This window comes from Symphalangus syndactylus, chromosome 20, assembly GCF_028878055.3.
Source record: "Symphalangus syndactylus isolate Jambi chromosome 20, NHGRI_mSymSyn1-v2.1_pri, whole genome shotgun sequence".
Taxonomy (NCBI): Eukaryota; Metazoa; Chordata; class Mammalia; order Primates; family Hylobatidae; genus Symphalangus; species Symphalangus syndactylus.
The window spans coordinates 43857840-43885076 of NC_072442.2; the positions used below are offsets into that span (position 1 = coordinate 43857840).

The 27237-nt window shown below is 52.6% G+C and overlaps 1 protein-coding gene and 2 non-coding genes across 4 annotated transcripts in view; all 3 read left to right on the forward strand.

Annotated features, from left to right (window-relative positions):
- The window catches only part of TMEM106A (transmembrane protein 106A), a 33367-nt gene extending 18798 nt beyond the window's left edge, over positions 1-14569 (forward strand). Inside the window, exons 8-9 of one of the 2 annotated variants that reach the window (XR_008653103.2) lie at positions 13739-13855; positions 14169-14569. The gene's annotated coding sequence lies outside the window, so the exon portion shown is untranslated. Of the gene's footprint in view, positions 1-13738; positions 13856-14139 lie in introns of both variants that reach the window. The other variant, XR_010118185.1, reaches the window with a different exon arrangement.
- Positions 14570-19066: 4497 nt separating this feature from the next.
- On the forward strand, positions 19067-19258 carry LOC129470841 (U2 spliceosomal RNA). The gene has a single exon (XR_008653361.2). It is a non-coding gene; the product is annotated as a U2 spliceosomal RNA (small nuclear RNA).
- Positions 19259-25230: 5972 nt separating this feature from the next.
- Positions 25231-25422, forward strand: LOC129470852 (U2 spliceosomal RNA). Its single transcript, XR_008653372.2, has one exon. It is a non-coding gene; the product is annotated as a U2 spliceosomal RNA (small nuclear RNA).
- Positions 25423-27237: the final 1815 nt, after the last annotated feature.

Consider the following 27237-nt stretch of genomic DNA (forward strand, 5'->3'; position numbering starts at 1 on the left):
GTCTCAAAAAAAAAAAAATAAAAAAAAAAATAAGGAACCAGTTTGTAGAAAGCGGGAGAGGGTCCCATTGAACTTCAAGCCTTCAAGCTACAGCTGTGGCTGCACAGGCTGGACCAGCAGGCTGGAGCAGTCGCCATCTTGGCAGGGATCATTGACCCTGATCTATCGTCGGGAGGAGGAAGAGCTGATCTTATGCAGGGAGGGCAGGTGGACTATGTGTGGCCTCTGGTGATCTGTTTGGGTGCCAGGTGTTACTCCCAGGGCCACCTGTAACTGTGTGCAGGAACCCTGACTCGAGAAGGGCCTGGCCACGGGGGGCTTAGGCCCCTCGGGAATGAGAGTTTGGTTCCCGGTACCCAGGGAAACCACCAGCATCGGCAGAGGTGATAGGTGAGGAGGAGCAGGGATTTGGAGGAGAGACACAGGATGAGTACCAGTGGCAGCCCCGTGATCAACAACTGCTTCGAGAGGGGCTGTTTGTTCGACTCACTAGTCTTCTGCGGCTCTATGCGGTACTGAAGGGCAGAAGACAGAAGATACAAAAACCACAAAACTTAGCCAGGCGTTGGCCGGGCGCGCGGTGACTCACGCTTGTAATCCCAGCACTTTCGGAGGCCGAGGCGGGCGGATCACGAGGTCAGTAGATCGAGACCACGGTGAAACCCCATCTCTACTAAAAAATGCAAAAAAAATTAGCCGGGCGTGATGGCAGGCGCCTGTAGTCCCAGCTACTCCAGAGGCTGAGGCAGGAGAATGGCGTGAACCCGGGAGGCGGAGCTTGCAGTGAGCCGAGATCGCGTCACTGCACTCCAGCCTGGGTGACAGAACAAGACTCCGTCTCAAAAAAAAAAAAAAAAAAACACTTAGGCGTGGCGCTGCGCGTCAACAATCCCAGCTACTCCGGAGGCTGAGACAGGAGAATCACTTGAACCCGGGAGGCGGAAGTTTCAGTGAGCTGATATCACACCATTGCAGTCCAACCTGAGCGTCCGAGCAAGACTATCTCAGAAAGTAAAGACAGAATTAAAGTGCCCAGCGTGGTGGCTTACACCTGTAATCCCAGCACTTTGGGAGGCCGAGGCGGGCAGATCACCTGAGGTCAGGAGTTCGAGACCAGCCTGGCCAACATGACGAAACCCCCTTAAAAATACAAAAATTAGCCAGGCATGGTGGTGAACGCCTGTAATCCCAGCAACCCAAGGAGGCTGAGGCAGGAGAATCACTGGAACCCGGGAGGCAGAGGCTGCAGTGAGCCGAGATCACACCACTGCACTCCAGCCCGGGTGACAGAGCAAGACTTTGCCTCTAAAAAAAACAAAAAAGCCTGGGCGCGGTGGCTCACACCTGTAATCCCAGCACTTTGGGAGGCCGAGGTGGGCAGATCATGAGGTCAGGAGATTGAGACCATCCTGGCTAACATGGTGAAACCCCATCTCTACTAAAAGTACAAAAAAATTAGCCGGGCGTGGTGGCGGGTGACTGTCGTCCCAGCTACTCCGGAGGCTGAGGCAGGAGAATGGCGGAACCCGGGAGGTGGAGCTTGCAGTGAGCCGAGATGCACCACCGCACTCCAGCCTGGGCAACAGAGTGAGATTCCGTCTCAAAAAAAAAAAAAAAAAGCCTGGGCCGGTGGCTCGTACCTGTAATCCCACCATTTTGGGAGGCGGCAGGCGGGCGGATCACCAGAGGTTGGGAGTTGGAGACCAGCCTGACCAACATGGAGAAACCCCATCTGTACTAAAAAGCCTCTGAGGAAGAGTGGGGGAAAGAAGCCAGAGAGAAAAGACTTTACTGCTGAATTGTCCATGGGGCCCACTGAGACTCAAAGCTAAGGTAGGAAGATCTATCTGATCAGGACCCAGGAGAGAAAGGTACTTTGCAGATGTTCCCTGGGAGCCTTGGGAAAAACGCCTCCCTCCCTCAACAAAGCAGAGGGGCCTGCCCAGTTGCCCTGGCAGTAACCACATTGTGAGGTGGTTCCAGTTACAGGTAGAGGGGCCTGAGTGGGAAGAGACAGAGGTGGTGGGAGCAGTGGGCTCTGCCTGTCCCCACCCCCACCTGGGGCCTCACACCACCTCTTCCTATAATCCTGGAGACCCTACCTAATCTGTCTGGACCTCAGTTTCCTTGCCTGAAGAATAAGTGATAACTTGTTACCTTCTTTCACATAGCTGGTATAAGGATCAAATAGAATAATGGATGGGAAAATAAAAGAAAGTATAAAATTGTTTAGCTACAGGTTGGTATTATGATCCTACCTGACCCTTCCAAGGACTGTGTCCTCAGTAGGTGAACAGGTGAGAGGATTATTCTCTGAAGCCCAGGAAGGCTTTTGGGGATAGAGACTGTGCATTTAATTTTTTAATTTTAAAATTTTATTTTTATTTTATTTTTTGAGGCTGAGTTTCACTCTTGTTGCCCAGGCTGGAGTGCAATGGCACGATCTCGGCTCACCGCAACCTCCGCCTCCCAGGTTCAGCAACTCCTGCAAGTGATCCGTCCGCCTCGGCCTCCCAAAGTGCTGGGATTACAGGCGTGAGCCACCATGCCTGGCCTGGGACTGTGCATTTAAGATCACCCCAAATGGCTGGGCGAGGTGGTAATCCCAGCACATTGGGAGGCCAAGGTGGGCGGATCATGAGGTCAGGAGATCGAGACCATCCTGGCTAACATGGTGAAACCCCATCTCTACTAAAAGTACAAAAAAATTAGCCAAGCATAGTGGCACGTGCCTCTAGTCCCAGCTACTCGGGAGGCTGAGGCAGGAGAATCACTTGAACCCAGGAGGCGGCGGTTACAGTGAGCTGAGATTGTGCCATTGCACTCCAGCCTGGGTAACAAAGCAAGACTCCGTCTCCAAAGAAAAAAAAAGATCACCCAAAGTAGGCCATTGACCTATCTCCTATATATACACACACTTTTACCCAGAGGTATAAATCTTTCTGAAAGCAGTGAGCCCAAGTCCAGCTTCAGGGCTGGGGGCAGGGAAAGGGTTTAGGTGAAAAGGATGCTTCAAATCCGGCCTCTAGTGTGGTGGGGATTGGGGTGGGGAGCAGCCCTTGAATCAGAACAGGTCTAATGATTCTGCTGAGATGTTTAGAAAAGAAAAAAAAAAAAACAGGTTCCAGGAGAGCCTGTCAATTCCAGCAACCAGTGTTGTGGAGTCAGCTTGGGCTTTGGAGTCAGACTCAGGTTCAGTCCTGGCTGTGTCACCTTGTTTCATCCTGCCAAACCTGCAGCTGGAGTTCCCCCAAAAGCAGCAGCAGGGGAGTTCCCACAAAGGAGTGCTCCAAACTGTCCTGAGCTGGGAATCCAAAGAAAGTACTCAACACTGAGGTGATTGGTCCAAAGCATGCATTAGAGGAACTTTCCTGTACACAACATGCTGCAGCAATCCTCCAGATGGACAGTGAGAGAAAAGTGATGTTCTACCTAGCTATGTCGGCAGTGAAGGGTCAGGGTGTGAAGTGTATATAAAGGTTTGAAGAATTTGGCTCAGGACTGTTTTTTTTTTTTTCCTCTTAAACCTATATATCTCTGTCAATGTCTATTCAAGGCCCTGGTTTGGATTCAAGCCTTTTGGGGAAAACTTGCAGTGGGCTGAGTCAAAAAGCAGGCAAAGCATTCTGCTTTATGGTCAGGACACAGAACGAAAGCAGGAGGAACTGGAGGACCCTGCCCGCCTACTAGCTGGGGGTACTTGGACAGGTCAGTTGGGCACTCAGTGTATCCAAGGCCTCTCTCCTTGTTAAGGTTGTCGGGAGACCCCAGAGAATACTTGGAAAGTGCCTGCCCTCACAGTGGGGCACCGAGCTATGACCAGGTGGTAGAGATGGGACGTCCTACCAGCTCTGCTGCTGGGGGCACTAAGGTTTGCTGGATCTCCTTCTCCTCTTGTGAAAAGGAGGACTAGTTCCTTCTCCCAGCACTGAGAGATTGTCTTCTGTAACCGTAGGTACAGGAGGGTTTCCAGATGCAAAAGATGTCATTGAGGCTTGTCACTGACATTTATCTTCATAGCATATTTATCTTATTATAAATCTAAAAATATTTAGATAAAAAACAATGATAGGAGGGAAAGAAAGGCACTTCAACGGTCTCAATAATTAAATGGGCAAAGGAGGAAGTGGGCTATTTTTGGTATCTCTTCCTCTCTCACTTTCGTCTTTCCTCCTACCCTGGAAGGAACAGAGATCAGATGGAGAGATACTTAGGGTGGAGGAGGGGGCTTCGGCTGAATTTGGGAAAAAGTCTCCAACCCTCTAAGCCAGTCCTCATGCCAGAGAATTTTCAGAGTGATTCTACCAAAATTGTGCCCTCCTCCTTCTCATCTCCCCACCTATGCCCTTTTTGTTTGTAGAGACAGGGTCTCACCATGCTGCCCAAGGTGGTCCAAACTCCTGGGCTCAAATGATTGATCCTCCTGCCTTGGCCTCCCAAAATGCTGGAATTATAGGCAAGAGCCATCACACCTGGCTTCATCTCCCTTTTTGAGCCCCTCCTGCCTCCCATGTGCACACTGCCTCTCCAGCTCCACCTCTAGGGGTCTGCACCACATTCTACTCTCCCTTACAATCTGGATTTTAACTCACATTGGTCCTCAGGGCCCCATGCTGTCACTAATTTTTAAAGATTTGCACATTTGCATTTTAAAATAAAGCCTGGGCTGGGTGGTTCACACTGTAATCCCAGCACTTTGGGAGGCTGAGGTGGGCAGATTGCCTGAGCTTGGGAGTTCAAAACGATCCTGGGCAACATGGCGAAACACCGTCTCTACTAAAAATACAAAACATTAGCCAGGGCCGGGCGTGATGGTTTATGCCTGTCATCCCAGCACTTTGGGAGGCTGAGGAGGGCAGATCACGAGGTCAGGAGATTGAGACCATCCTGGTTAACACGGTGAAAGCCTGTTTCTGCTAAAAATACAAAAAATTAGCCGAGTGTGGTGGCACATGCCTGTATTCCCAGCTACTCAGGAGGCTGAAGCAGAAGAATTGCTTGAACCTGGGAGGTGGAGGTTGCAGTGAGCCGAGATAGCGCCACTGCACTCCAGCCTAGGTGACAGAGCAAGACTCCGTCTCAGAAAAAAAAAAAAAAAAATTAGCTGGGCATGGTGGCGGCTGCCTATAATCCCAGCTACTTGGGAGGCTGAGGCAGGAGAATCGCTTGAACCCAGGAGGCAGAGGTTGCTGTGAGCCAAGATTGCACCACTGTGCTCCAGCCTGGGTGACAGAGCAAGACTCTGTCAAACAAACAAACAAATAAAGCCTGTAGGCTGGGGCATTGGCTCATGGGTGTAATCCCAGCACTTTTGGAGGTGAAGGTGGGAAGATTGTTTGAGCCCAGGAGTTCCAGACTAGCCTGGGCAACATAGACACGACATATCAACTGGCACGCCCACCCCACCATTTCCCAACCCCCATCTCTACAAAAAATAAAGCAAGTTTGTTGTTATTCAAGACCCAGAATCTTCTGTTTTGGAAGAAGCAAGTGTGGTTAGAAGCACAAGCAGGGCCGGGTATGGTGGCTCACGCCTGTAATTCCAGCACTTTGGGAGGCCAAGGCAGGCAGATCACCTGAGGTCAAGAGATCAAGACCAGCCAGGCCAACATAGTGAAACCCCGTCTCTACTAAAAATACAAAAAAATTAGCTGGGCTTGGTGGCAGGTGCCTGTAATCCCAGCTACTCGAGAGGCTGAGGCAGGAGAATCGCTTGAAGCCGGGAGGCAGAGGTTGTGGTCGGCCGAGATGGCGCCACTGCACTCCAGCCTGGGCGAAAGAGCAAAACTCCATCTCAAACACACACACACACACACACACACACACGCACACACACACACACAGAAGCACAAGCAGGTAAGATAAGTCCTGTGAAATATCAGCTGCAAGGCTGGGCACGGTAGCTCACGCCTGTAATCCCAGCACTTTGGGAGGCCAGGGTGGGCAGATCACTTGAGGTCAGGAGTTCGGGACCAGCCTGTCCAACATGGTGAAACCACGTCTCCACTAATAATAAAAAAATGAGCCCGGCATGGTGGCCAGCGCCTGTAATCCCAGCTACTCAGGAGGCTGAGGCAGGAGAATCGCTTGAACCAGGGAGGCAGAGGTTGTGGTCAGCCGAGATGGCGCCACTGCACTCCAGCCCGGGCGAAAGAGCAAAACTCCATCTCAAACACACACACACACACAAGCCCAAGCAGATAAGTCCTGTGAAATATCAGCTGCACGGCCAGGCACAGTAGCTCATGCCTGTAATCCCAGCACTTTGGGAGGCCAAGGCGGGCAGATCACTTGAGGTCAGGAGTTCGGGACCAGCCTGTCTAACATGGTGAAACCCCGTCTCTACTAATAATAAAAAAATGAGCCCGACATGGTGGCCAGCGCCTGTAATCCCAGCTACTCAGGAGGCTGAGGCAGGAGAATCGCTTGAACCTGGGAAGCAGATGTTGCAGTGAGCTGATATTGCATGCTGCACTCCAGCCTGGGCAACAGAGCAAGACTCCGTCTCAGAAAAAAAAAAAAAAAAAAAAATCAGCCAGGCATGGTGGCTCATGCCTGTAATCCTAGCACTTTGGGAGGCCGAGGCAGGTGAATCACTTAAGGTCAGGAGTTTGAGACCATCCTGGCCAATATGGTGAAATGCTGTCTACTAAAGTTACAAAAAAAAATTAGCCGGGCATGGTGGCAGGCGCTTGTAATCCCAGCTACTCTGGAGGCTGAGGCAGGAGAATCGCTTGAAACCAGGAGGCAGAGGTTGCAGTGAGCTGAGATCACGCCACTGCACTGTAGCCTGAGTAATAGAGTGAGACTCAGTCTTAAAAAAAATAATAATAAGGCCAGGCCTAGTGGCTCACACCTGTAATCCCAGCACTTTGGGAGGCTGAGGCGGGCGGATCACCTGAGGTCGGGAGTTCGAGACCAGCCTGACCAATATGGAGAAAGCCCATCTCTACTAAAAATACAAAATTAGCCGGGCGTGGTGGCACATGCCTGCAATCCCAGCTACTCGAGAGGCTGAGGCAGGAGAATTGCTTGAACCTAAGAGGTGGAGGTTGTGGTGAGCCGAGATCACACCATTGCACTCCAATCTGGGCAACAAGAGCAAAACTATGTCTCAAAAAAAAAAAAAAAATCATTTCCATTATTAATTGTACAGATATGATCAATTGCTCTACCTCTATTATCAGTTCACTCACCAGCAAAGTAGGGGTAATAATACCTCCATCCTAGAGGTATTGGTATATTAAAAGAAGTAATCCGGCCAGGTGCATTAGCTAACACCTGTAATCCCAGCACTTTGAGAGGCCGAGGGAGGCAGATCACCTGAGGTCAGGAGTTCAAGACCAGCCTGGCCAATATGGCGAAACCCTGTCTCTACTAAAAATACAAAAATTAGCTGGGTATGGTGGCTGATGCCTGTAATCCCAGCTACTCAGGAGGCTGAGGTAGGAGAATTGCTTGAATCCGAGAAGTGGAGGTTGCAGTGAGCCGAGGGAGATGGCGCCACTACAGTCCAGCTTGGGCGACAGAGCAAGACTTTGTCTCAAAGAAAAAAAAAAAATAATAATAATAATCCATGTCAAGCACAGGGTTTAATAAACAGAGATAAACAGAGGCTTCTATTGTAGTATTTCATGATGTTTAAGATGTCATGGATTGTGAGAGGCACCATTATTTTATGTACCCCTCAGAAAGAAAGGAAGAAAGGGAAAAAAAAAGATGCTGACATTTAAACAGCTGTAGTGCTTTTTCCTGGCACTGGATGTAAGATGCATCCTAGTTTCTGAGGTATAAAAATATGGAACAAAAATGTGCCCTCTGAATGAATGAAATCATCCAGGCGTGGTAGCTCACACCTGTAATCTCAGCACTTTGGAAGACCAAAGTGGTAGATCATTTGAGGCAGGAGTTCAAGACCAGCCCGGGCAACATAGGGAAATCCCTGTCTCGACAAAAAATTTAAAAAGTAGTCAGGTGTGGGCCGGCGCGGTGGCTCACGCTTGTAATCCCAGCACTTTGGGAGGCCGAGGTGGGCGGATCACAAGGTCAGGAGATCGAGACCACGGTGAAACCCCGTCTCTACTAAAAACACACAAAAAAATTAGCCGGGCATAGTGGCGGGCGCCTGTAGTCCCAGCTACTCGGAGAGGCTGAGGCAGGAGAATGGCATGAACCCGAGAGGCGGAGCTTGCAGTGAGCCGAGATTGCGCCACTGCACTCCTGCCTGGGCGACAGAACGAGACTCCGTCTCAAAAAAAAAAAAAAAGTAGTCAGGTGTGGTGGCGCATACCTGTAGTCTCAGCTTCTCACTTCCCAGGAAGCTGAGGTAGGAGGATTGCTTGATCCCTGGGGACAGAGCAGGATCCTGTCTCAAAAAAAACAACAAAAAAAGTGAAATCAGGCACCATCATGGAGTGTGGTCACTTGGAAGCCTGGGCCTTGAGCCTTGGTGTCATCCATCACCTGGAAGACCCTGAACTTTCCCACTCTGGGCCTGAATTTTCTCATGGACCAAATAAGCACAGAATGGATGTTTCCTCTGGCCTGCTGGGAGGCCACAACACACTGAGAGGCAAGGGCTGCTTTGCTGCTCTCTGCTGCCCCCTGCTGCTGCAAGGAGAGAATCGGATCTTGGGGATGACCCAGCGCTCCTAGAGGTGGTAAAGTGCAGCAGGCTGATCCCTGATACCCAATACCCTTGTGATTTTTTTTTTTTTTTTGACAGTGTCTCACTCTGTCGTCCAGGATGGAGAGCAGTAGCGTGATCACAGGTCACTGTAACCTCAAACGCCTGGACTCAAGCGATTCTCCCATCTCAGCCTCCTGAGTAGGTGGGACTACAGGTGTGTGCCACTACACCTGGCTAATATTTTTGTTTTTTGTAGAGATGGAGTCTCACTGGTCGGGCGCGGTGGCTCACGCCTATAATCCCAACTCTTTGGGAGGCTGAGGTGGGCAGATCACGAGGTCAGGAGATCGAGACCATCCTGGCTAACATGGTGAAACCCTGTCTCTACTAAAAATACAAAAAATTAGCCGGGCGTGTTGGCGGGCGCCTGTAGTCCCAGCTCCTCGGGAGGCTGAGGCAGGAGAATGGCGTGAACCCAGGAGGTGGAGTTTGCAGTGCCCCGAGATCGCACCACTGCACTCCTGCCTGGGTGACACAGCAAGACTCCGTCTCAAAAAAAAAAAAAAAAGATGGGGTCTCACTATGTTGCCCAGGCTGGTCTCAAACTCCTGGGCTCAAGTGATCCTCCCACCTAGGTCTCCCAAAGTGCTGCTGGGATTACAGGCATGAGCCACTCCACATGGGCCCTCTTGTGATCTTAATCATTGTACCAGGCTCTTCACATTCCATCCTCAGCATCCAGGTTTCCACCTTCTTGAATATGTATCACAGAGCTAAGTTGGTCTCTTGGAAGATTTGGTTAGCTCGAATTTCCTTCCTGATACTCAGCCTTCTCATCTGTTCAATGGAGATTATAAACCCTGACCCACTTTCCTCTAAGGTGGATGAGAATAAAGATCTACTGATAATAAAGATATAAAATTGCCAGCCAAGAGTGGGGGTCCCTTTTATACTCTGGGAGGAGGAAGAAGAAGAAGGCTGAGGATATTGGGAAGTCAGTCTAGGCAGCCTCAATTTCATCAAGTATAAAATGGGATAAATAACATGTTGCATTTGGGATTTTTTTTTTTTTCTGTCGCCCAGCCTGGAGTGTGCTGGTCCAGTCACGTCTTGCTGCAGCCTTGACCTCCTGGGCTCAGGTGATGCTCTTGCCTCGGCCTCCCAAGTTGCTGGCACCACAGGCATGCACTACCATGCCCAGCTAACTTTTATTTTATCTTATTTTATTTATTATTACTATTTTTAATAGAGATGAGGTCTCACTATGTTGCCCAGGCTGGTCTTGAACTCCTGAGCTTAAGTGACCCTCCTGCCTTGGCCTCCCAAAGTGCTAGGATTATAGGTGTGAGCCACTGTACCTGGCCTTATTTTTTTTTTTTTTTTTTTTTTTTTTTTTTTTTTTGAGACGGAGTCTTGCTCTGTCACCCAGGCTGGAATGCAGTGGCGCGATCTCGGCTCACTGCAAGCTCCGCCTCCTGGGTTCACGCCATTCTCCTGCCTCAGCCTCTCCGAGTAGCTGGGACTACAGGCGCCCGCCACCACGCCCGGCTAATTTTTTGTATTTTTGGTAGAGACGGGGTTTCACCGTGGTCTCGATCTCCTGACCTAGTGATCCGCCCGCCTCGGCCTCCCAAAGTGCTGGGATTACAAGCGTGAGCCACCGTGCCCGGCCTACCTGGCCTTATTTTTATTATTATTATTTGTAGAGATGAGGTCTCACTATGTTGCCCAACCTGGTCTCAAACTCCTAGGCTCAAGTGATCCTCCCACTTTGGCCTCCCAAAGTGCTGGGATTACAAGTGTAAGCCACTGCAACTGGCTGCATTTGGGATTGTTGAAATACCGAAAAGAAAATGTAGATACTCAGTGGCGTACAGTGGGCTCAGAAAACAATACCCTAAAATGAAGGCCTCAGCAGCAGCCTCAGAAGTAAAAAGTTTTTCTCTGACTCCCTCAGTCCCATTCTCCCCTGAGGCTAGCCATAGACACGAAAATCCCTCTTCCCTGAGGCAGGTCATAGAAACCAGAAGCCCTTTTCTCCAAAGCCAGCCTGCAAGCGTAAAAATATTACTCTGTTTTTCCCTCTGTCCTATCTGTAAAAACTGGCCGCAAAGAAATTACCTGACCTACTTTGTTTGACTGTAGATCATAAGACCCCCATTCCACAGAGCATCCTGCCCCATAGCCAGAAGGAAGGAATACATGCTCAGAGAAGCCAACAAGGATCTGGACAGGCCAGGCGTGGTGGCCCACGCCTGTAATTCCCACACTGTGGGAGGCCGAGGCGGGAGGATCGCTTGAGGCCAGGAGTTCAAGATCCTCCATCTGGCAAAAGTCTAAAGGAGAAAGTGACAGACAGCAACAGCTGGTCATGGAAAGTGTGGCTGAAGAGAAAGAGATGAAAAAGGCTTCAAGAAATTTCCACTTTGAGTCTCAAAAGGCAACATAGCAAGACACTGTTTCTTTTTTCTATTTTTTTTTTTTTTTTTTTTTGAGATGGAGTCTTGCTCTGTCGCCCAGGCTAGAGTGCAGTGGCGCGATCTCGGCTCACTGCAACCTCGCCTCCCGAGTTCACGCCATTGTCCTGCCTCAGCCTCCCGAGTAGCTGGGCATACAGGTGCCCACCACCGCGCTCGGCTGATTTTTTTGTATTTTTAGTAGAGACGGGGTTTCACTATGATAACCAGGATGGTCCCGATCTCCTGACCTCGTGATCCGCCCACCTTGGCCTCCCAAAGTGCTGGGATTACAGGCGTGAGCCACTGTGCCCTACCAGCATGACACTGTTTCTACAAAAAATTGAAAACTTAACAAACTTAGCTGGGTGTGGTGGCACACACCAGTAGTCCTAGCTACTTAGGAGGTTGAGATGGGAGGATCTCTTGAGCCCAGGAGTTTGAGGTTACCGTGAGCTATGATCACGCCACTGCTCTCCAGTCTGGGCAATAGAGTGAGACTGTGTTGGGAAAACAAACGAACAAACAAACAAAAAACGCTGGACAGACAGGGGCCTTAGGGATTTCCCCACTCATTGTGTTCTCCTTACAGCATGCCCTCTTGTCCAGTCATATTTCTACATGGCCTTCCATACTTTATTGACCCTACGCATTAAAATGGACAATTTTCTCTGTATCTTTGGGTCTTCGTTCTGAAGACTCTCATGTATACACATTAAAAACAAAATTACATGCCTTTTCTCCTGTTAATCTGCCTCATGCCAGTGATTTTTTCACTGAACCTTCACAGGGCAAAGACAGAAGTTTCCCCTTGGCTCCCCTAAGGATTCAAAAACAATACCGGGGGCTGGGAATGATGGCTCATGCCTGTAACCCCAGCACTTTGGGAGGATGAGGAAGGATAATTGCTTGAGCTCAGGAGTTTGAGATCAGCCTGGGCAACATGGTGAGAACCCATCTCTACTAAAGTAAAAAAACAAAAAAGCAGTAACTGGGAAACCAAATTAGCAAGCAAAAGATGGCCTGATAAACATGAAAATGAGCAGAGAGGCAGTAAAATAGCCCTGCACGGTCATGATACTTACCACAAGCCAGGAGATTTACTAATCATTTTCTATTGTAGGAAGTAATATATTTAATATTCATTCATTCATTCATTCAAAAAATATATATTGAGTGGCTACTATATGCCAGGCATTGTTCAGGGTGCTAGTCATATAAAAGTGAACAAGTGACAAAGATTCCTGCTCTGGAGCTTACATTCTACTATGCTAAAATGCAATAAACATATCACTGTATAAAATGTCGGGTGACAGGTGCCACTGAGTAAAATAAAGCCAGGTAAAAGAGAACAGAGACCCTGTGTGGATGAGGGTAGAGAACGCCGGGACTACAGACTAGATTTTAAGATTCCTGTTTTATACAGGAAAAAAAATAAGCCTCAGAGGAGTGACTTGCCTAAGCTGTTTTCCCTTGCATTTTTTTTTTTTTTTTATGTGGCGTCTCGCTCAGTTGCCCAGGCTGGAGTGCAGTGCGTGGCATGGTCTTGGCTCACTGCAATCTCCACCTCCCAGGCTCAAGCGATTCTCCTGCTTCAGCCTCCCGATTAGCTGGGATTACAGGCACCTGCCACCATGCCCAACTTTTTTTTTTTTTGAGACGGAGTCTTGCTCTGTCTCCCAGGCTGGAGTGTGATGGTGCCATCGTGGCTCACTGCAACCTCCGCCTCTGAGTTCAAGCGATTCTCCCACCTCAGCCTCCCAAGTAGCTGGGATTACAGGTGCCCGCCACCACGCCTGGCTAATTTTTTGTATTTTTGGTAGAGAGGAGGTTTCACCATGTTGGCCAGGCTGGTCTCGAACTCCTGACCTCAGATGATCCGCCTGCCTAGGCCTCCCAAAGTGCTGGGATTACAGGTGTGAGCCACCCTGCCTGGCCATTTTTTTTTTTTTTTTTTTTTTTGAGATAGGGTCTCAATCGTTCCCCCAGATTGGAGTGGAGTGCAGTGGCCTGATCACAGCTCATTGCCACTTTGGCCTCCTGGGGTTCAAGCTGTTTTCCCAGGGCTCAAGTGGTCCTCCCAGGGCTCAAGTAGTCCCCCAAGCTCAGTCTCCCCAGTCACTGGGACTACAAGCCTGCTCCACACACAACGCCCGGTACATTTTCTGTATTTTTTTTTTTTTTTTTTTTTTGGAGAGATGGGGCTCTCACTTTGTTGTCAAGGCTGGTCTCCCATTTCGGCCTCCCAAAGTGTTGGGATTACAGGCATGAGCCACCGTGCCAGGGCCGAGGCTCTTCTCAACTGCTGCAGCAGACAGCTTGGTTCTTGCCTCTCTGCAGACAGAAGACTTGTGTCTCAGGCTCAGTGCTTTGTCTCACAGAGTGCTGGACACATAAGAACAAATTATCTTTCTCTAGGTATCCATTTTTGGCTCTAGGCTCTCTGCTTCACAGGTGGATGGAGTGATGGGGAAGATGCTGTGGCCAGTGCACCTAGGTTCAGATCCTATCTCCCTGTGGTCTTGGGCAAGCTGTTTAACCTTTCTGCTTCAACTTCTGCATCTGTATGTAACTTTTGCAAGTTTGTAATGAGGACAGCACTTAACACAGAGCCTAAGCCGAACAGTAAATGCTTCCTATTTTATTGTCTCAGTCATTTCACAGTCATGACCCCTTCTGGGGAAGCTTGTGGGAGACTCTGACTCATATTGCAGACTGCCGAGCCACGGCCCCTTCCTCAGCTCCGTTTCTGCTTCCTCCACCCCACGAGGTAGGCATTGGTGTTTCTGCTTTCCAGCTGGGGAAACAGAGTTCGGAGGTTAAGTGGTTTGCCCCCAGTGCCCCGCCGACAGGGCAAGGCGCGGGCGCGGGGCTGTGACTCCCAGGACGGCAGCCCCCTCGGCGCGGTCTCTGGGCCCGACTTCTCTCTGTGGCCCCGGGAAGGGGGTGGGGGGCGGCGGGGATCTCGTCGGCTCCGCCTTGGCTTCGGACCCAGCCAGGCCGCGGGACGCTCCAGTCTTTATAGTGATGACCTGATGGCTTTCCTCAAAACAGCTCGGACCACTTTCCTCCAACTCCCACAGACCGCTAGTGACGCCCACGCGCATTTCCCCCTGACCACCGTCTTGACACCCGGCTGGTCCAGACCGGGAGCCCCAGCCCAGCTTCAGCCGCTGCGAGCAGAGCTGGACCGCAGAGGGGACTCAGATCGCCGTAGCCACACCTACTCACGCGGGAAAGGGCGAGACATGCAAATTAGAAATGGCGCTTCAGCCACGGGGCAAAAACCGATCTGAGAATTCACTTGAAAACATAGCCAACTATAAACCATGCCCAAAGGCTTGCTGTTTTCACCAGGCCTATTGAGAAACAAAGGGAGTACTCAATTGCCCCTGTCGTGGTTCACCGTGACTGTAGTATGATAATAGGAGGGTGGTAACGGCGACGGCAAGCCTTTTAGGAACTACCAAATTTTTTGACTTTTGTTTGTTATGAGGTGTGATTGTTGCGCGCGTGTTTTTGTTAGTAGGTTGTTTTTTCTTTCGGAGAAAGCTGTGTTAGGTGCGATTTTAGTGTAGTGAAAGTAGGGGGAATGGGAGGTTGTAATACTTAGTGTTTTAAGGATTAGACTTTGTTATATTCACGTTCTTGTTGCGTTGCAATGCAGTTGTAACTAACTTTTTGTTTTGGGTGTGTCTCTATACTTTCACTGGCTTCAGCACTGGTCGTAGGTATTCTTGTCTAGGTGAGAGTATGTGTAATCAGCTCTCCCCCCCTTTTTTTTTTGCTTTATAGAGTGTCACTTTTGTCATCCACGCTAGAGTGCGGTGGCGGGATGAGAGCTCACTATGACCTCTACTTCCTGGACTCACATGGTAATCCCACGTCAGCTTCCGGGTCTAATATTTCAATAATTTCAAGAACGCTGCATTCATTCCTCTCCACATGCGCAATTGCCAAAAGTAGGCTTTACATTCTTGCTCTTTTTCTTTTGGGTCTGTGGCTAGTCTCACTTCCTTTTTTTTTTTTTTTTAAGATAGTCTCACTCTGTCCTCCACAACCCCCAACCCCGGCTGGAGTGCAGTGGCCAGATTTGGGCTTACTGCAACCTCTGCCTCCCAAACATCAAAGTGATCCACCCGTTTGGGCCTACCAAAGTGCTGGGATTACAGGCCTGAGTTACTGTACCCGGCCTGTGCCCGAAATTCGATTGCAACCGGCGAAAAAGCTTTTTTTCCCCCGCTTCTTGGCAAAGCGTTGTGTTTTTATTTTAGCAGACTCACCTGGCACTGAGGACTGCTATGGTGGTCTTCGGAGGCTCCTGGGATCGACTGCTTGGACAGAGGTGACATCACCCAAGTAGTGAGAGCCAAGACCTAAGGCTGCAGCTGCCTTCCAGGTATCTGCCACTCACTGTAGAAGGATCCCACAGTTCTGCATTTCCGCCCTATGCCCGCCAGTCACAAGAAGCTCAGGTCTCTTTTTTTTTTTTTTTTTTGGAGACGGAGTCTTGCTCTGTGCCCCAGGCTGGAGTGCAGTGGCGCGATCTCCACTCACTGCAAGCTCCGCCTCCCGGGTTCACGCCATTCTCCTGCCTCAGCCTCCCGAGTAGCTGGGACTACAGGCGCCCGCCAACACACCCAGCTAATTTTTTGTATTTTTAGTAAAGACGGGGTTTCACCGTGTTAGCCAGGATGGTCACGATCTCCTGACCTCGTGATCCGCCCGCCGCGGCCTCCCAAAGTGCTGGGATTACAGGCTTGAGCCACCGCGCCCGGCAAGAAGCTCAGGTCTCTTATCACAGGTCTGATTCCTGAAACCTTGCTAATTTTCCTATCATCCAATCTATTCCCAACCTCCTTTCTTCTTCTTTTTTTTTTTTTTTTTGAGGCTGAGTTTCACTCTTGTTGCCCAGGCTGGAGCGCCCAGCTCTTGTTGCCCAGCTGCTCGGGAGGCTGAGGCAGGAGAATCGCTTGAACCCGGGAGGCGGAGGTTGCAGAGAGCCTAGATCGCGCCATTGGACTCCAGGCTGGGAAACGAGAGCGGAAACTCCGTCTCAAAAAAAAAAAAAAAAAAAAAAAAAAAAAAATTTGTGAGAATTTTACTGACACTGCCGTCAAAACCTCATGTGTATTTCACACTTACAGCACAGCTCCATTAGAACTGACGACATTTCCAGGGCTCCCTAGATACCCGTGGCTAGCGGCTGCCACACTACACCGTGCTGGGCGGTAGAATGGGGATGAGAAGACACGACGGCGGAGATCGGGATGGCGTGAAGGGAGGGAAACACTCGCCCGCAGGAAGAAAATAAAATAGCAAGGGGGCACCGAAAGACTCAGTAGTCCACATGAATGTCTTGATTATCTTGTAGCTGAGATAATGTGGGCTCCAGCTCTACGGGGTCTGTGGGTTTTCTCTTCGTGTGTGCGGAGACGGAGACGAGAGACCGTAGAGATAAAGAGAGAAGACAAAGAGATAGGAAGAAAGACAGCTGGGCCCGGGGGACCACTGCCACCAAAGCGCGGAGACAGGTAGTGGCCCGGGATGCCTGGAGGCGCTGCTGTTCATTGTATTCAAGGCAAGGGGGCAGGGTAAGGAGTGTCAGTCATCTCAGATGATGGATAGGTCACGCGAGTCACGTGTCCACTGGACAGGGGGCCTTTCCCTTTGTGGTAGCCGAGGTGGAGAGGGAGGACAGCAGACGTCAGCGTTTCTTCCACGCACTTATCAGAAAGATCAAAGACTCTGGTACTTTCACTAATTCTGCTACTGCTCTCTTCTAAGAACTTAAAAGGGGGAGCCAGGTGTACAGGCGGAACATGAAAGCGACCAAGGAGGGTGACCCCTGAAGCCCACAGCATCACAGGGAGACGTTGAGGCCTCCGGATGACTGCGGGAAGGCCTGTCCAATGTCAGGCCTCCCTCGAGAGGTGGTGGAGCAGAGTGTTCTCTATCTCCCCTGGAGAGAGGGAGATTCCCCTTCCCGGTCTGCTAAGTAACGGGTGCCTTCCCAGGCACTGGCGCCACCGCTAGACCAAGGTCTCCTAAGTAACCAGGGCCTTCGCAGGCAACTGGCATTACCGCTAGGCCAAGGAGCCCTCAAGCGGCCCTTCTCTGGGCGTGAATGAGGGCTCACACTCTTGTCTTCTGGTCACCTCTCACTGTGGCCCTTCAGCTCCTAACTCTGTGTGGCCCGGTTTTCCCTAGGTAAGCATAATAGAACGGAGATTATTATGGTAATAGAACAAAGAGTAATGCTACAAACTAATGACTAAGAATAGTCAGATGTAATCATATCCGTATCCTATCTCTAGTAGAACTTTTCTTATTCTAATTATTTTTCTTTATTATACTGGAACAGCTTGTGCCTTCGGGCTCTTGCCTCGGCACCCGGGTGGCTTGCCGCCCACAAGGTAAGATATATTGCGTTGAACTATAAGTTATGTTGATTGCTGAATGGTTTAGGGCGGGGGTGGGGTGGGGCACCCCCTGAAATTCTGCCCTGGAGGAGTGGCCTCACCCTAACCCTGGCCGTGGCTAATATTAAGGCCCACCACTCAGGGCGGTGGAGTGAAATGAATTTTCGAGGCAATGCGCGGAAAGCCCTCGGCCCTCCGCTGAAGCTGCCTTAGGAAGGAGGAAGGGAGAGGGAAATGCTGACCCCGCAGGCGGCAGTCTGTGCCTCGGAGAGAAACTTTGTCCCAACCTTGCTGGGGGCCTTGACGCCCATCTTGCCCCAAGAGCACCCCGGCAGTCACCCCTGCCCTCTGGGGTCCTGCCACCCCGAGCCCGACCTTCCCCCTTTTCCCCCCGCGCCGGGCCGATAGCCTCCTAACTGCGTCTTCTCTGTTGCGGTCTGTCGTGCTCATCACGTTTGCGTCGTTTCCTCGCTCCGCAAACGTCGCCTGAGCGCCTTCCACACGCCAGGCGCCAGACTCGCGGCGGGGAAACAGGGAGAAGCACTGAGGAGGGGTCCCAGCCCTCAGTGATGGGATTTCAGAGCGGGAGATAAAGGATTGCCCAGAAGGGTGGTGAGTGGAATAGCTGATATAAACAACGGGGGTGCGATGAAATACACAGGAGGGCTGCTAGTCACATAGGGGGCGGGTGCCGAGGGCCCTAGACTAAGGGAGGCTTCCTGGACGGGTGACACCCAGGCGGAGTCCTGACGACCTGCGTCAGAAGTAGCCAGGCCAGGAGGAGGTGAAAGGAATCCACGTCCCGAGCAGAGAGGCAGCTTGCCCTACACAGCACAGGACACGGTCCGTGCACAGGAGCCCCAGGAGACGCAGGCACGGGGGCTGGGGAGAATCCTTGCTGGGCCCTCGCCGTCCACGCGCCGCCTCCCTCTGCCGGGTGTCTGGTGCCAGCCTCCTGCCTGGCAGAGGAACTCCAGCCCCTGCTCCCGGAAGCCCCTCCAGGCCTTCGGCTTCCCTGACTCGGCATAGGGCCCCTCGTCCCCTCGGGTACGGGGCCGGTCTCCCCGCCCGCTCGCGGCGAAGCAGAGGCCCAGCGCAGCCCGCGCTCCTGCCCTGGGGCCTCCTCTTTCTCCAGGAAAACGTGGACCGCTCTCCGCCGACAGGTCTCTTCCACAGACCCCTCTCGCCTTCGCCCCCAGTCTCCTCCGGTTGTGTCTTTTGGCTGGCTGGATAGAAACGAGGAAGTCGCCCCCAGCGGAGCCGCGGCTCCGCCAGGCAGAGGCGGCCCCGGGGGCGGAGTCAAGCGCGGAGGCCACGTCCTCCGTGAAGGGGCGGGGCTTGCAAATTCGGAATGAAAGCCCGGGAACGCCGGAACAAGCACGGGTGTAAGACTTCCCTTTTCAAAGGCGGAGAATAAGAAATCTGCCCGAGTGTGTGAGGGCGTCAATGGTGCCGTGGACGAGACAGAGGGAATGGGGCGAGGAGCGAGGCTGGGGCTCTCACCGCGACTTGAATGTGGATGAGAGTGGGACGGCGACGGCGGGCGCGGAGGCGCCCGCATCGCTTCTCGGCCTTTTGGCTAAGATCAAGTGTAGTATCTGTTCTTATCAGCGTAATAGCTGTATACGTCCTCTACCCGAGGACAATATATTAAGTGGATTTTTGGAGCAGGGAGATGGAATAGGAGCTTGCTCCGTCCACTCCACGCATCGACCTGGTATTGCAGTACCTCCAGGAACGGTGCATCCCCTCGGGGGGTACAACGTTGTTTCCTAAAAGTAGAGAGAGGAAGAGACGTGAGAGGGACAGAGGTGGACCTGCGGGGTGGTTTTGGCTTGCACGCCCGGTGCCCGTGACACGCTGACGCGCCGGCTTGGCTTAAGCGCTCCTTGAAGTACCATGAGGACGGTAGGCTTTTGCGGCAGGCACACTTCCGTTTCCACTGTGACTACTGCGCTTTGGGAAGGCCACGAGTGACCTACTCCTTTGGAGGTCCTTCGATCTCAGCTTGACAGTCGAGTGGGTGTCGTGTGGTGGTGGTGGTGGTGGTGGTGGTGGTGGTGGTGGTGGTGGTGGTGGTGGTGGTGGTGGTGGTGGTGGTGGTGGTGACCTTTTAAAGGAATGGGATCCACCCGGAATTGAACTTCTCCTCTCTCTCTCTCTCTCTCTCTCTTTCTGTCTCTCTCTCCCCCCCCACTTTCCCCCGCTCTCTCTTTTCGTTTCCCCCACCCCCTCCCAAGTTATGGGGTACATGTGCAGGACGTGCAGGTTTGGAACATAGGTACACGTGTGCCACGGTGCTTTGCTGCAGCTATCCACCAGTCATCTAGGTTTGAAGCCCCGCATGCGTTGGCCATTTGTCCTAATGCTCTCTCTCTCCCCTTGCCCCCCACGCGCCGTCAGGGCCCGCTGTGTGATGTTCCCCTCCCTGTGTCCATGTGTTCTCACTCACTGTTGAACTCCCACTTAGGAGTGAGAACATGCGGTGTTTGGTTTTCGCTTCCTGTGTCAGTTTGCTGAGAATGAGGCCTTCCAGCATGTTCCTGCAGAGGGCATGAACTCATCCTTTTTGATGGCTGCGTAGTAATTCCATGGTGTATACGTGCCACATTTTCTTTATCCAGCCTATCATTGATGGGCATTCGAGTTGGTTCCAAGTCTTTGCTATTGTAAATAGTGCTGCAGTAAACATACGTGTCCGTGTGTCTTCCTAGTAGGAACTTCTTCCTCTTCAGCCCGCTGAGTAGCTGGCACTTTAAGGCAGGTGCCAACGCACCGGCAACAAGCTTCCTTTTTTGCCCAGGAAAAAACTGAGGTGCAGGTAGTATAAGCCATTTGTCACGGAACGCACAGGAGCAGAAACTCGAGTCCAAGCATCGTGGCTCCACCCTTCATGCTTGATGCATCTTTAGGCTCCGTTCTAGGTACGTGTATCCTTTACGGGATCAGCCACCGGCAGTTGCCTTGCAACCATGATGACAAATCTCTGCCGGCTCTTTTGGGTCTCGTGCCTGTATCTATACGTTGCATCCCAGCAAAAAGATCGGAATGTCCCTTTCGCTGACCCAGTCTCTCACCCTTTCCAAACCCCAGAGATCCTGTCTGTCCTCCGAAGAACTCCCCCTGCTTCTTTCTCTAAAGGCTGCCTTCAGGCCGGGCACAGTGGGAGGATCGCTGGAGCCCAGAAGGCCGCAGTGAGGTGACATCACGCCATTGCACTGCAGCCCCGGCGACAGAGCCAGAGCCCCGTCTCGAAACAAACAAACAAACAAACAAAAAACAGACAAACAAACAAAGACAAAGAAAGAAAGAGCCCAGGCAACCTAGCGAAAACCCGTTTGCGCTGGCGCGTATCTGTACCCCAGCTATTCCAGAGGCTGAGGCGGGAGGATGGGTGGACGCTGGGAGGCGGATGCTGCAGTGAGCAGTGATTGCACCACTGCACTCCAGCCTGGGTGACAGAGCCGGAGCCCGTCCCAAATAAATAAAGAAACATAAGAATAAAGGAACCAGTTTGTAGAAAGCGGGAGAGGGTCCCATTGAACTTCAAGCCTTCAAGCAACAGCTGTGGCCGCCACAGCTGTTGCTTGAAGGTTGGACCAGCAGGCTGGAGGAGTCGCCATCTTGGCAGGGATCATTGACCCTGATCTATCGTCGGGAGGAGGAAGAGCTGATCTTATGCAGGGAGGGCAGGTGGACTATGTGTGGCCTCTGGTGATCTGTTTGGGTGCCAGGTGTTACTCCCAGGGCCACCTGTAACTGTGACTGTGCAGCAACCGTGACTTGAGAAGGGCCTGGCCACGGGGGGCTTAGGCCCCTCGGGGATGAGAGTTTGGTTCCCGGTACCCAGGGAAACCACCGGCATCGGCAGAGGTGATAGCTGAGGAGGAGCGGGGATTTGGAGGAGAGACACAGGATGAGTACCGGGGGCAGCCCCGTGATCAGCAACTGCTGCAAGAGGGGCTGTTGGTTCGACTCACTCGTCTTCGGCGGCTCTATGCGGTACTGAAGGGCAGAAGACAGAAGGTACGAAAACCACAAAAATTAGCCGGGCGTGGTGCTGCGCGTCAATAATCCCAGCTACTCGGGAGGCTGAGACAGGAGAATCGCTTGAACCCGGGAGGCGGAAGTTTCAGCGAGCCGAGATCACGCCACTGCAGTCCAACCTGAGGGTCCGAGCGAGACCCTTATCTCAGAAAATAAAGACAGAATGAAAGAGGCCGGCGCGGTGGCTCACGCCTGTAATCCCGGCGCTTTGGGAGGCCGAGGCGGGCGGATCGCCTGAGGTGAGGAGCTCGAGACCAGCCTGGCCGACATGGCGAAACCCCCCTAAAAATACAAAAGTTAGCCGGGCGTGGTGGCCTACGCCTGTAATCCCAGCTACCCGAGAAGCTGAGGCAGGAGAATCGCTGGAACCCGGGAGGTAGAGGCTGCCGTGAGCCGAGATCGCGCCTCTGCACTCCAGCCTGGGTGACAGAGCAAGAGTTTGTCTCAAAAAAAAAAAAAAAAAAAAAGCCTGGGTGAGCGGTGGCTCAAGCCTGTAATCGCAACACTTTGGGAGGCGGCAGCTGGGCAGATCACCAGAGGTCGGGTGTTGGAGACCAGCCCGACCAACATGGAGAAACCCCGTCTGTACGAAGAACACAAACTTAGCCGGGCGTGGTGGCACACACCTGTAGTCCCAGCTGCTCGGGAGGCTGAGGCAGGAGAATCGCTTGAACCCGGGAGGCGGAGGTTGCAGAGAGCCTAGATCGCGCCATTGGACTCCAGGCTGGGAAACGAGAGCGGAAACTCCGTCTCAAAAAAAAAAAAAAAAAAAAAAAAAAAAAAATTTGTGAGAATTTTACTGACACTGCCGTCAAAACCTCATGTGTATTTCACACTTACAGCACAGCTCCATTAGAACTGACGACATTTCCAGGGCTCCCTAGATACCCGTGGCTAGCGGCTGCCACACTACACCGTGCTGGGCGGTAGAATGGGGATGAGAAGACACGACGGCGGAGATCGGGATGGCGTGAAGGGAGGGAAACACTCGCCCGCAGGAAGAAAATAAAATAGCAAGGGGGCACCGAAAGACTCAGTAGTCCACATGAATGTCTTGATTATCTTGTAGCTGAGATAATGTGGGCTCCAGCTCTACGGGGTCTGTGGGTTTTCTCTTCGTGTGTGCGGAGACGGAGACGAGAGACCGTAGAGATAAAGAGAGAAGACAAAGAGATAGGAAGAAAGACAGCTGGGCCCGGGGGACCACTGCCACCAAAGCGCGGAGACAGGTAGTGGCCCGGGATGCCTGGAGGCGCTGCTGTTCATTGTATTCAAGGCAAGGGGGCAGGGTAAGGAGTGTCAGTCATCTCAGATGATGGATAGGTCACGCGAGTCACGTGTCCACTGGACAGGGGGCCTTTCCCTTTGTGGTAGCCGAGGTGGAGAGGGAGGACAGCAGACGTCAGCGTTTCTTCCACGCACTTATCAGAAAGATCAAAGACTCTGGTACTTTCACTAATTCTGCTACTGCTCTCTTCTAAGAACTTAAAAGGGGGAGCCAGGTGTACAGGCGGAACATGAAAGCGACCAAGGAGGGTGACCCCTGAAGCCCACAGCATCACAGGGAGACGTTGAGGCCTCCGGATGACTGCGGGAAGGCCTGTCCAATGTCAGGCCTCCCTCGAGAGGTGGTGGAGCAGAGTGTTCTCTATCTCCCCTGGAGAGAGGGAGATTCCCCTTCCCGGTCTGCTAAGTAACGGGTGCCTTCCCAGGCACTGGCGCCACCGCTAGACCAAGGTCTCCTAAGTAACCAGGGCCTTCGCAGGCAACTGGCATTACCGCTAGGCCAAGGAGCCCTCAAGCGGCCCTTCTCTGGGCGTGAATGAGGGCTCACACTCTTGTCTTCTGGTCACCTCTCACTGTGGCCCTTCAGCTCCTAACTCTGTGTGGCCCGGTTTTCCCTAGGTAAGCATAATAGAACGGAGATTATTATGGTAATAGAACAAAGAGTAATGCTACAAACTAATGACTAAGAATAGTCAGATGTAATCATATCCGTATCCTATCTCTAGTAGAACTTTTCTTATTCTAATTATTTTTCTTTATTATACTGGAACAGCTTGTGCCTTCGGGCTCTTGCCTCGGCACCCGGGTGGCTTGCCGCCCACAAGGTAAGATATATTGCGTTGAACTATAAGTTATGTTGATTGCTGAATGGTTTAGGGCGGGGGTGGGGTGGGGCACCCCCTGAAATTCTGCCCTGGAGGAGTGGCCTCACCCTAACCCTGGCCGTGGCTAATATTAAGGCCCACCACTCAGGGCGGTGGAGTGAAATGAATTTTCGAGGCAATGCGCGGAAAGCCCTCGGCCCTCCGCTGAAGCTGCCTTAGGAAGGAGGAAGGGAGAGGGAAATGCTGACCCCGCAGGCGGCAGTCTGTGCCTCGGAGAGAAACTTTGTCCCAACCTTGCTGGGGGCCTTGACGCCCATCTTGCCCCAAGAGCACCCCGGCAGTCACCCCTGCCCTCTGGGGTCCTGCCACCCCGAGCCCGACCTTCCCCCTTTTCCCCCCGCGCCGGGCCGATAGCCTCCTAACTGCGTCTTCTCTGTTGCGGTCTGTCGTGCTCATCACGTTTGCGTCGTTTCCTCGCTCCGCAAACGTCGCCTGAGCGCCTTCCACACGCCAGGCGCCAGACTCGCGGCGGGGAAACAGGGAGAAGCACTGAGGAGGGGTCCCAGCCCTCAGTGATGGGATTTCAGAGCGGGAGATAAAGGATTGCCCAGAAGGGTGGTGAGTGGAATAGCTGATATAAACAACGGGGGTGCGATGAAATACACAGGAGGGCTGCTAGTCACATAGGGGGCGGGTGCCGAGGGCCCTAGACTAAGGGAGGCTTCCTGGACGGGTGACACCCAGGCGGAGTCCTGACGACCTGCGTCAGAAGTAGCCAGGCCAGGAGGAGGTGAAAGGAATCCACGTCCCGAGCAGAGAGGCAGCTTGCCCTACACAGCACAGGACACGGTCCGTGCACAGGAGCCCCAGGAGACGCAGGCACGGGGGCTGGGGAGAATCCTTGCTGGGCCCTCGCCGTCCACGCGCCGCCTCCCTCTGCCGGGTGTCTGGTGCCAGCCTCCTGCCTGGCAGAGGAACTCCAGCCCCTGCTCCCGGAAGCCCCTCCAGGCCTTCGGCTTCCCTGACTCGGCATAGGGCCCCTCGTCCCCTCGGGTACGGGGCCGGTCTCCCCGCCCGCTCGCGGCGAAGCAGAGGCCCAGCGCAGCCCGCGCTCCTGCCCTGGGGCCTCCTCTTTCTCCAGGAAAACGTGGACCGCTCTCCGCCGACAGGTCTCTTCCACAGACCCCTCTCGCCTTCGCCCCCAGTCTCTTCCGGTTGTGTCTTTTGGCTGGCTGGATAGAAACGAGGAAGTCGCCCCCAGCGGAGCCGCGGCTCCGCCAGGCAGAGGCGGCCCCGGGGGCGGAGTCAAGCGCGGAGGCCACGTCCTCCGTGAAGGGGCGGGGCTTGCAAATTCGGAATGAAAGCCCGGGAACGCCGGAACAAGCACGGGTGTAAGACTTCCCTTTTCAAAGGCGGAGAATAAGAAATCTGCCCGAGTGTGTGAGGGCGTCAATGGTGCCGTGGACGAGACAGAGGGAATGGGGCGAGGAGCGAGGCTGGGGCTCTCACCGCGACTTGAATGTGGATGAGAGTGGGACGGCGACGGCGGGCGCGGAGGCGCCCGCATCGCTTCTCGGCCTTTTGGCTAAGATCAAGTGTAGTATCTGTTCTTATCAGCGTAATAGCTGTATACGTCCTCTACCCGAGGACAATATATTAAGTGGATTTTTGGAGCAGGGAGATGGAATAGGAGCTTGCTCCGTCCACTCCACGCATCGACCTGGTATTGCAGTACCTCCAGGAACGGTGCATCCCCTCGGGGGGTACAACGTTGTTTCCTAAAAGTAGAGAGAGGAAGAGACGTGAGAGGGACAGAGGTGGACCTGCGGGGTGGTTTTGGCTTGCACGCCCGGTGCCCGTGACACGCTGACGCGCCGGCTTGGCTTAAGCGCTCCTTGAAGTACCATGAGGACGGTAGGCTTTTGCGGCAGGCACACTTCCGTTTCCACTGTGACTACTGCGCTTTGGGAAGGCCACGAGTGACCTACTCCTTTGGAGGTCCTTCGATCTCAGCTTGACAGTCGAGTGGGTGTCGTGTGGTGGTGGTGGTGGTGGTGGTGGTGGTGGTGGTGGTGGTGGTGGTGGTGACCTTTTAAAGGAATGGGATCCACCCGGAATTGAACTTCTCCTCTCTCTCTCTCTCTCTCTCTCTTTCTGTCTCTCTCTCCCCCCCCACTTTCCCCCGCTCTCTCTTTTCGTTTCCCCCACCCCCTCCCAAGTTATGGGGTACATGTGCAGGACGTGCAGGTTTGGAACATAGGTACACGTGTGCCACGGTGCTTTGCTGCAGCTATCCACCAGTCATCTAGGTTTGAAGCCCCGCATGCGTTGGCCATTTGTCCTAATGCTCTCTCTCTCCCCTTGCCCCCCACGCGCCGTCAGGGCCCGCTGTGTGATGTTCCCCTCCCTGTGTCCATGTGTTCTCACTCACTGTTGAACTCCCACTTAGGAGTGAGAACATGCGGTGTTTGGTTTTCGCTTCCTGTGTCAGTTTGCTGAGAATGAGGCCTTCCAGCATGTTCCTGCAGAGGGCATGAACTCATCCTTTTTGATGGCTGCGTAGTAATTCCATGGTGTATACGTGCCACATTTTCTTTATCCAGCCTATCATTGATGGGCATTCGAGTTGGTTCCAAGTCTTTGCTATTGTAAATAGTGCTGCAGTAAACATACGTGTCCGTGTGTCTTCCTAGTAGGAACTTCTTCCTCTTCAGCCCGCTGAGTAGCTGGCACTTTAAGGCAGGTGCCAACGCACCGGCAACAAGCTTCCTTTTTTGCCCAGGAAAAAACTGAGGTGCAGGTAGTATAAGCCATTTGTCACGGAACGCACAGGAGCAGAAACTCGAGTCCAAGCATCGTGGCTCCACCCTTCATGCTTGATGCATCTTTAGGCTCCGTTCTAGGTACGTGTATCCTTTACGGGATCAGCCACCGGCAGTTGCCTTGCAACCATGATGACAAATCTCTGCCGGCTCTTTTGGGTCTCGTGCCTGTATCTATACGTTGCATCCCAGCAAAAAGATCGGAATGTCCCTTTCGCTGACCCAGTCTCTCACCCTTTCCAAACCCCAGAGATCCTGTCTGTCCTCCGAAGAACTCCCCCTGCTTCTTTCTCTAAAGGCTGCCTTCAGGCCGGGCACAGTGGGAGGATCGCTGGAGCCCAGAAGGCCGCAGTGAGGTGACATCACGCCATTGCACTGCAGCCCCGGCGACAGAGCCAGAGCCCCGTCTCGAAACAAACAAACAAACAAACAAAAAACAGACAAACAAACAAAGACAAAGAAAGAAAGAGCCCAGGCAACCTAGCGAAAACCCGTTTGCGCTGGCGCGTATCTGTACCCCAGCTATTCCAGAGGCTGAGGCGGGAGGATGGGTGGACGCTGGGAGGCGGATGCTGCAGTGAGCAGTGATTGCACCACTGCACTCCAGCCTGGGTGACAGAGCCGGAGCCCGTCCCAAATAAATAAAGAAACATAAGAATAAAGGAACCAGTTTGTAGAAAGCGGGAGAGGGTCCCATTGAACTTCAAGCCTTCAAGCAACAGCTGTGGCCGCCACAGCTGTTGCTTGAAG